Source organism: Oncorhynchus clarkii, chromosome 7, assembly GCF_045791955.1.
Source record: "Oncorhynchus clarkii lewisi isolate Uvic-CL-2024 chromosome 7, UVic_Ocla_1.0, whole genome shotgun sequence".
Lineage (NCBI taxonomy): Eukaryota > Metazoa > Chordata > Actinopteri > Salmoniformes > Salmonidae > Oncorhynchus > Oncorhynchus clarkii.
In genome coordinates, this window is record NC_092153.1 from 7,370,270 (window position 1) to 7,377,926 (window position 7,657).

The window sequence follows — 7,657 nt, forward strand, 5'->3', positions numbered from 1 at the left end:
GAGTTTGGCTGTAGCTTATGCCTGCCCATACAACCCCAAAGCCTCCATGGAGCACTCTTCACCCTGAACAGAGTGGCCATCAAAGATGAACATTTGCACACATTTACGACACTGAACTGCAGTCAGGTCAAGACCCCGATGAGGACGACCAGCATGCAGATAAGTTTTGTGGAGAGATTCTTCAGTTGTGCAAACCCACAGTTTCATCGGGTGTCTGGTCTCAGACGATCTGCAGGTGAAGCCAGTTATGGATGTCTTGGGCTGGCGTGGTTACACTTCTGTGCTGGAGGTGGCTTATGGTAGAGCAATTAGCATTCAATTATTTGGCAATGCTCTGGTGGACATTCCTACAGTTAGAATGCCAATTGCACGCTCTAGCATTGTGTGACAACTGCACATTTATGAATAAAAAATGAATGAATGGCCTTGCTATTGTCCCCAGCACAAGGTGCATCTGTGTAATGATCTGTGTAAGCTGTTTTGTCAGCTTCTTGGTATGGCACAATTGTTAGGTGGATGGATTAGCTTGGCGAAAGATAAATGCTCACTGACAGGGATATAAACAAATGTGTGCATGAAATCAGCTTTTTGTGCGTATGGAACATTTCTGCTAAGTTTTATTTCATGGGACCAACACTTTACGTGTTACATTTATATTTTGTTCAGTATATCTAGTGAATAAGGGAAGTTGCATAGAACAAAATAGAACTATGACTGCTAGGTTTCCAGGACCATTAAACCTAAATGACAGGACAATAACATGAATCATGATCTGTATTTGAAAATAATTCTACCGCGAGAGCCAGTAGTGCAGACGGACGTTGTGCTATCTGACGTAAAACAATTAGTTTCCACCACATTGTTTTCACCTGGCAAGGCTTTTCCAGTGAAGGGGACTACAGGACAGATTTTTAAGCATTTGAGGCAACCAAACAAATTTAAATCTTGCTTGTTCGAGCTACTATTATGTACTTTACCTTATACTAAATGGGAAATCTGTAATTAGTACGTTAATTTCTGAATTTAAGAATTAATGGCTGTATATATAATTCAAAATACTAACCTATTGCACTATGAGTTTAGTTCAACTGCCGTACCCCATCAGAACCCCAGATATAAGCTTGTTTTACTCCATTGTTTTTAAATGTGTAATTGTGAACTAACACTATACTATAGCCGCAAAACATGGCTAAAACTATCATGTTGATGTCATGGATGGATGGTCGTTCCATGCATTCATAACTCCGTCTATGAATGTGAGAGTGGTCACCTTTCTCCAGCCCCATCCATCAGCTGTTTACCAAATATGTGTTGAGTTTCTGCTTTGTTGTTTGAACTATAGTGCATTTCTAATAAAATAGCCTCCTCCCCTTATCGGTCGCCACTAGATACCACAAACACAAAGTCATCAACCCCGCCTATTTCTGCAATTTATCGTTTTAAATTGTGGTTTTAAATATAATATTTACTCTAATCTTAACCACACAGCTAACCTTATGTCAAACCTTAAATTAAAACCAAAAGGCACATTTTATTTTTCAATCATTTGTATGATATAACCCCTTATTTATCGCATGTTGTTAGGTTTCACTTTCTCTTAGTTTAGCGATTGGGACAGATCACTTCAAACCACAACTGCAATACAGTCAACAGAAAATAATCCCACAGTTGCAAGGTAAATCTAGTTTCCTCATTTCCTTTCATTGACAATTCATGTTCAATATGAACATCATAACTATCATTTACAGTTGGGTGGGTGTCATGAAAGGTTTTGTGATCATTTAATATTCTGTCTACAACAGGAATAAAACGGTACACATGGTTAAGTAGAAACTGGTAGTGCAGAATTTAATGGAATGTTTTTTACATTAGTAATTCTATGAATGTAGAATAGAACTGAGTCAGTAAGTCCATTTACAATAACACATTACTTTCACTTTCTAATTCCAAGAAATCATGTGGTCCAGTGGAAGGAGTGAGGTGGTGAAGTACTCTAGAGCTGGATACTGTGAAAGACTAGAGCAAAAAAGTGCATGTTTAGAATGTCAAATAGCCTCATGCTGCTGTACACAGTTTGCACTGTAGAGAAATATATTTTATCTTCATGGTTTGCCCACTGGTTGTAGTTTGCCGATCCTGAATGTATCTATCTAAAAAAACATTTGTCTGTTTATTCACTTCCTTCAGATCCATGATCGAATGCAAAGGTAATTTTCAACAGGGCTCTTTTGAGTCATTTTATATTTTGATTAAGTGGTGCACTATAAAGTAAATGGTTAAACCAACAGTACTCATATCTGTCTGAAGTATGAACCAAATATCCATTGTGCCAGTTAACAAAAACATGAATACTTTTATCAATTACCTTTTTGACTTTTCTCTTTCTTGTCTAAGTAGCACACGAGTTGAAATACTACACAGTTGAGACTGGCAATACTTTGGATTCTCATATTCAGTTTATGAGACAACTCAACAACACCACAAGATGTTTTACGGAAGTCGAGTCGCCAGTGGAGAGTGATGTCATCATGGCTTTCTGTCCCATCGTCTCCCGCGCCGGGATTGATATTGAAGCAGCACTGCAACAGATTCCAAGTACAGTAACTCATCCCAAATATGACTTCCATATGTTGTTTCCTTCTATACTGCTGCTTTTGATACCATCGATCACCACATTCTTTTGGAGAGATTGGAAACCCAAATTGGTCTACACGGACAAGTTCTGGCCTGGTTTAGATCTTATCTGTCGGAAAGATATCAGTTTGTCTCTGTGAATGGTTTGTCCTCTGACAAATCAACTGTATATTTCGGTGTTCCTCAAGGTTCCGTTTTAGGACCACTGTTGTTAACACTATATATTTTACCTCTTGGAGATGTCATTCGAAAACATAATGTTAACTTTCACTGCTATGCGGATGACACACAGCTGTACATTTCAATGAAACATGGTGAAGCCCCAAAATTGCCCTCGCTAGAAGCCTGTGTTTCAGACATAAGGAAGTGGATGGCTGCAAACCTTCTACTTTTAAACTCGGACAAAACAGAGATGCTTGTCCCAAGAAACAAAGAGATCTTCTGTTGAATCTGACAATTAATCTTGATGGTTGTACAGTCGTCTCAAATAAAACTGTGAAGGACCTCGGCGTTACTCTGGGCCCTGATCTCTCTTTTGATGAACATATCAAGACTGTTTCAAGAACAGCTTTTTTCCATCTATGTAACATTGCAAAAATCAGAAACTTTCTGTCCAAAAATGATGCAGAAAAATTAATCCATGCTTTTGTTACTTCTAGGTTAGACTACTGCAATGCTCTACTTTCCGGCTACCCGGATAAAGCACTAAATAAACTTCAGTTAGTGCTAAATACGGCTGCTAGAATCCTGACTAGAACCAAAAAATTTGATCATATTACTCCAGTGCCAGCCTCCCTACACTGGCTTCCTGTTAAGGCAAGGGCTGATTTCAAGGTTTTACTGCTAACCTACAAAGCATTACATGGGCTTGCTCCTACCTATCTTTCTGATTTGGTCCTGCCGTACATACCTACACGTACGCTACGGTCACAAGACGCAGGCCCCCTAATCGTCCCTAGAATTTCTAAGCAAACAGCTGAAGGCAGGGCTTTCTCCTATAGAGCACCATTTTTATGGAATGGTCTGCCTACCCATGTGAGAGACGCAGACTCGGTCTTAACCTTTAAGTCTTTACTGAAGACTCATCTCTTCAGTGGGTCATATGATTGAGTGTAGTCTGGCCCAGGAGTGTGAAGATGAACGGAAAGGCTCTGGAGCAACTAACCACCCTTGCTGTCTCTGCCTGGCCGGTTCCCCTCTCTCCACTGGGCTTCTCTGCCTCTAACCCTATTACAGGGTCTGAGTCACTGGCTTACTGGTGCTCTTTCATGCCGTCCCTAGAAGGGGTGCGTCACTTGAGTGGGTTGAGTCACTGACGTGATCTTCCTGTCTGGGTTGGCTCCCCCCCCTTGGGTTGTGCTGTGGCGGAGATCTTTGTGGGCTATACTCGGCCTTGTCTCAGGATGGTAAGTTGGTGGTTGAAGATATCCCTCTAGTGGTGTGGGGGCTGTGCTTTGGCAAAGTGGGTGGGGTTATATCCTTCCTGTTTGGCCCTGTCCGGGGGTATCATCAGATGGGGCCGCAGTGTCTCCTGACCCCTCCTGTCTCAGCCTCCAGTATTTATGCTGCAGTAGTTTATGTGTCGGGGGGCTAGGGTCAGTTTGTTATATCTGGAGTACTTCTCCTGTCTTATCCGGCGTCCTGTGTGAATTTAAGTATGCTCTCTCTAATTCTCTCTTTCTCTCAGAGGACCTGAGCCCTAGGACCATGCTTCAGGACTACCTGACATGATGACTCCTTGCTGTCCCCAGTCAAATCAAATCAAATCAATTTATATAGCCCTTCGTACATCAGCTGATATCTCAAAGTGCTGTACAGAAACCCAGCCTAAAACCCCAAACAGCAAGCAATGCAGGTGTAGAAGCACGGTGGCTAGGAAAAACTCCCTAGAAAGGCCAAAACCTAGGAAGAAACCTAGAGAGGAACCAGGCTATGAGGGGTGGCCAGTCCTCTTCTGGCTGTGCTGGGTGGAGATTATAACAGAACATGGCCAAGATGTTCAAATGTTCATAAATGACCAGCATTGTCAAACAATGATAACCACAGTAGTTGTCGAGGGTGCAGCAAGTCAGCACCTCAGGAGTAAATGTCAGTTGGCTTTTCATAGCCGATCATTAAAAGTATCTCTACCGCTCCTGCTGTCTCTAGAGAGTTGAAAACAGCAGGTCTGGGACAGGTAGCACGTCCGGTGAACAGGTCAGGGTTCCATAGCCGCAGGCAGAACAGTTGAAACTGGAGCAGCAGCACGGCCAGCAAGGCCAAAAATAGAAGTCAAACTTATGGATGGTGTCTGTCATAATTGAGCTGTTAAACAAGAGTCAGTACTGCTGTGGATCTCACACAAGTCATTTTTCTCTTTCCAGTGCACAGTCTTCAGTCTACAGCTACCTCTGTACACGGCTTTCATATGTGAAGGCGCGCTTCTGTGACAATAATTAGGTTCCAGTAGGTTCAAAGTAGGTTGTAGGTTGTCATTCATGTGGTCATTGTAATTAGAATAACCATCACAGGTCAAATCAGGTCCACTTTTGTACCAACATTGAAGACATGCTAATTATTTTTATGGATTCCATCTTAAATTCATGGCCTACTTAAGAAAATGTCTTTACTTTTGATGGTAAGACAATTTGCAGTTGTAATGTATAGAAATTGGGGCCGATATTAAACATTTTCATAAAAATTAATGAAAAAGAATAAAGAAACAGGATCAGTGGAAGGGCACACATCTTAACATCACTGCTAGTTTACACATGCATTCCACTTCTGACACCAGTGTAGCAAACCGTGGGGTGTAACCTGGGTTGCCTGACCCAAGGAAAACTTGCTAGCCACAAACTCAATACAGATATCTTTCTCTTTTGTAGGAGTTGGTAACAGGCATACAAAGGCCTCACTCTTTGACTGAGTAAACTGAGCTCAAACGTGAGGGAAAAGGCATTTGAACAAAACAGTACATTCTGGTTTGTGTCCCCTGGTCAGGTTGTTGAAGTCAAGGTGGCTGTAAACACCAAATGGAGGCTACAGCATCAAATAGGCCTTAAATGAAATTCCTTATTCAATCAAATCCTTAAATGGCAACTCCACCACTTTTCAACCTAATTTTCATTATTTCCAGCACAATACAAAGCTCAATACCAGTGTTAACATATGTTAAGTTCTACCCGATGACATCAAAGTACATTTTAAAAACACATTTTCAAACACTGAGATTTGCAGTGAAAATACCCTTCCTTGGGCTAGAAACTCACTGCCGGTTTTAAAAATCACTGTTTTTAACTCTACCCTGTGATGTCATTGACAAGCATTTTTTTAGGATCTTATCTTTGTAACCACAGATCATAGAAACATGCTGGTTTGGTGACGATGAATATGTGGAGGAATTGTCCTTTAAATGAAGTTCCTTGTTCAATAAGACTGTTCAGCAGTAACATAATGTTTTGCAGAAATGTTATCCAGCCTGAAATGGAAGTGTACGTTCATACAGATGTCTGATACACAGGATCACCAACAACTGAGTGATAGTCTTGTATGAACTGTTATGTGCATGTAACTCTCAAAATAAAGGAAACACTTGAGTAACCGATGGATATAAAGTATATTGAAAACAGGTGCTTCCACACAGGTGTGGTTCCTGAGTTAATTAAGCAATTAACATCCCATCATGCTTAGGGTCATGCGTAGAAATGCCCAGTTGCCCATTATTTTGGCTTCCATGGCTAGAAGAAGAGATCTCAGTGATTTTGATCAGAGAGGAAGAAGCGAAGAGAAATGGTCCAATCCCATCAAAATCTGTCCATGTGGGAATACGACATTCTGTTTATTAAGCAGACCTCCTGCCTTCTCACCTTTGGGACATCGACTCCCATTGTTAGGGTGGAGACAACATCTCTTCATTATATTCTGCTTTGAAAGAGAAGTCTGAAAGGAGCATAGGGTGTTTAAAAGTTATGTGTGTCTGTCTCAGTCACCAGGCTCAACCCTATTGGACACTTATGTGAGATTCTGGAGCGGCGCCTGAGAAGGGTTTTCCACCACCATCAACAAAATGATGGCATTCCTCCAAAAGAGTTCCAGACTCTTCTACAATCTATGCCAAGGTGTACGAAGCTACGCCCTATTCAGATACTTTATGTTGGTGTTTCCTTTATTTTGGCAGTTAGCCACCTGTACCTGACCTTATATTAAAGGACCCACCAGAGGGGAATGCCACCCTTATTTCAATGTAATTCCTGCTTAAGAGTGGAAATGCTTGTTTAGGTTCCATCTCTGAATAATGACACAGACTACATGTAGACCTACATATTCATGAACTGCGGGTGGGAAGGAACGTCATGGTGATTTCCACGTGGAGTGGACAAACATCAACAAATAGGTAACTGACCGCTGTCAGTGTAGCTACCTTGCTAAGCTAATGTTAAAGTTATGTTGCTGTTTTTTTTAACTACACCGTATTCAAAAGATTAGGCTATTCTGGAACTATAGTTGTCATAAACATTTAGGGAAAGGCATTGCCACAGATGGAAACCAGTAACTTTAACTTCACATTCTATTGTTATCTCCACAGTTTGGGCATCTTCAATGAGAGATGTTTTTCTCCATTGTAAAGAACACAATGCAACCTTTGGTAGGTAGTCATTGAGCAAAGCCAAGTCAGAAATGGTCAATGTGCAGAACCAAGTCATATATATATATGAATTTAGTCGTATGTAGTCATTGTGTCACACCCTGATCAGTTTCAGCTGTCTTGTGCTTGTCTCCACCCCCCACCAGGTGTCTCCTATTTTTCCCCATTATCCCCTGTGTATTTATACCGACGTCTTCTTTTTGTCTGTTGCCAGTTTGTCTTGTTTTGCGAGGTCTTACCAGTGTGTTTCCTGTTTTCTCTAGTGCTTGTTTTCTAGTCTTCCTGGTTCCCAACCTTCCTGCCTGCAGTTCTGTCCCTTTTTGACTCTGCCTTGGACTACGAACCTCTGCCTGCCCCTTTGGATGCCCCTTGGTTATAATAAATATTCTGAGAACCGAA

General features: G+C 41.3%; 1 long non-coding RNA gene across 2 annotated transcripts; it reads left to right on the forward strand.

Annotated features, from left to right (window-relative positions):
* Positions 1–1,404: 1,404 nt before the first annotated feature.
* Positions 1,405–7,657, forward strand: LOC139412812 (uncharacterized). 2 transcript variants are annotated; one of them, XR_011634733.1, is made up of 3 exons: positions 1,405–1,675; positions 2,188–2,207; positions 2,398–7,657. It is a non-coding gene; the product is annotated as an uncharacterized lncRNA (long non-coding RNA). The 2 variants fall into 2 exon arrangements; XR_011634734.1 differs by having other exon boundaries at positions 1,405–2,207.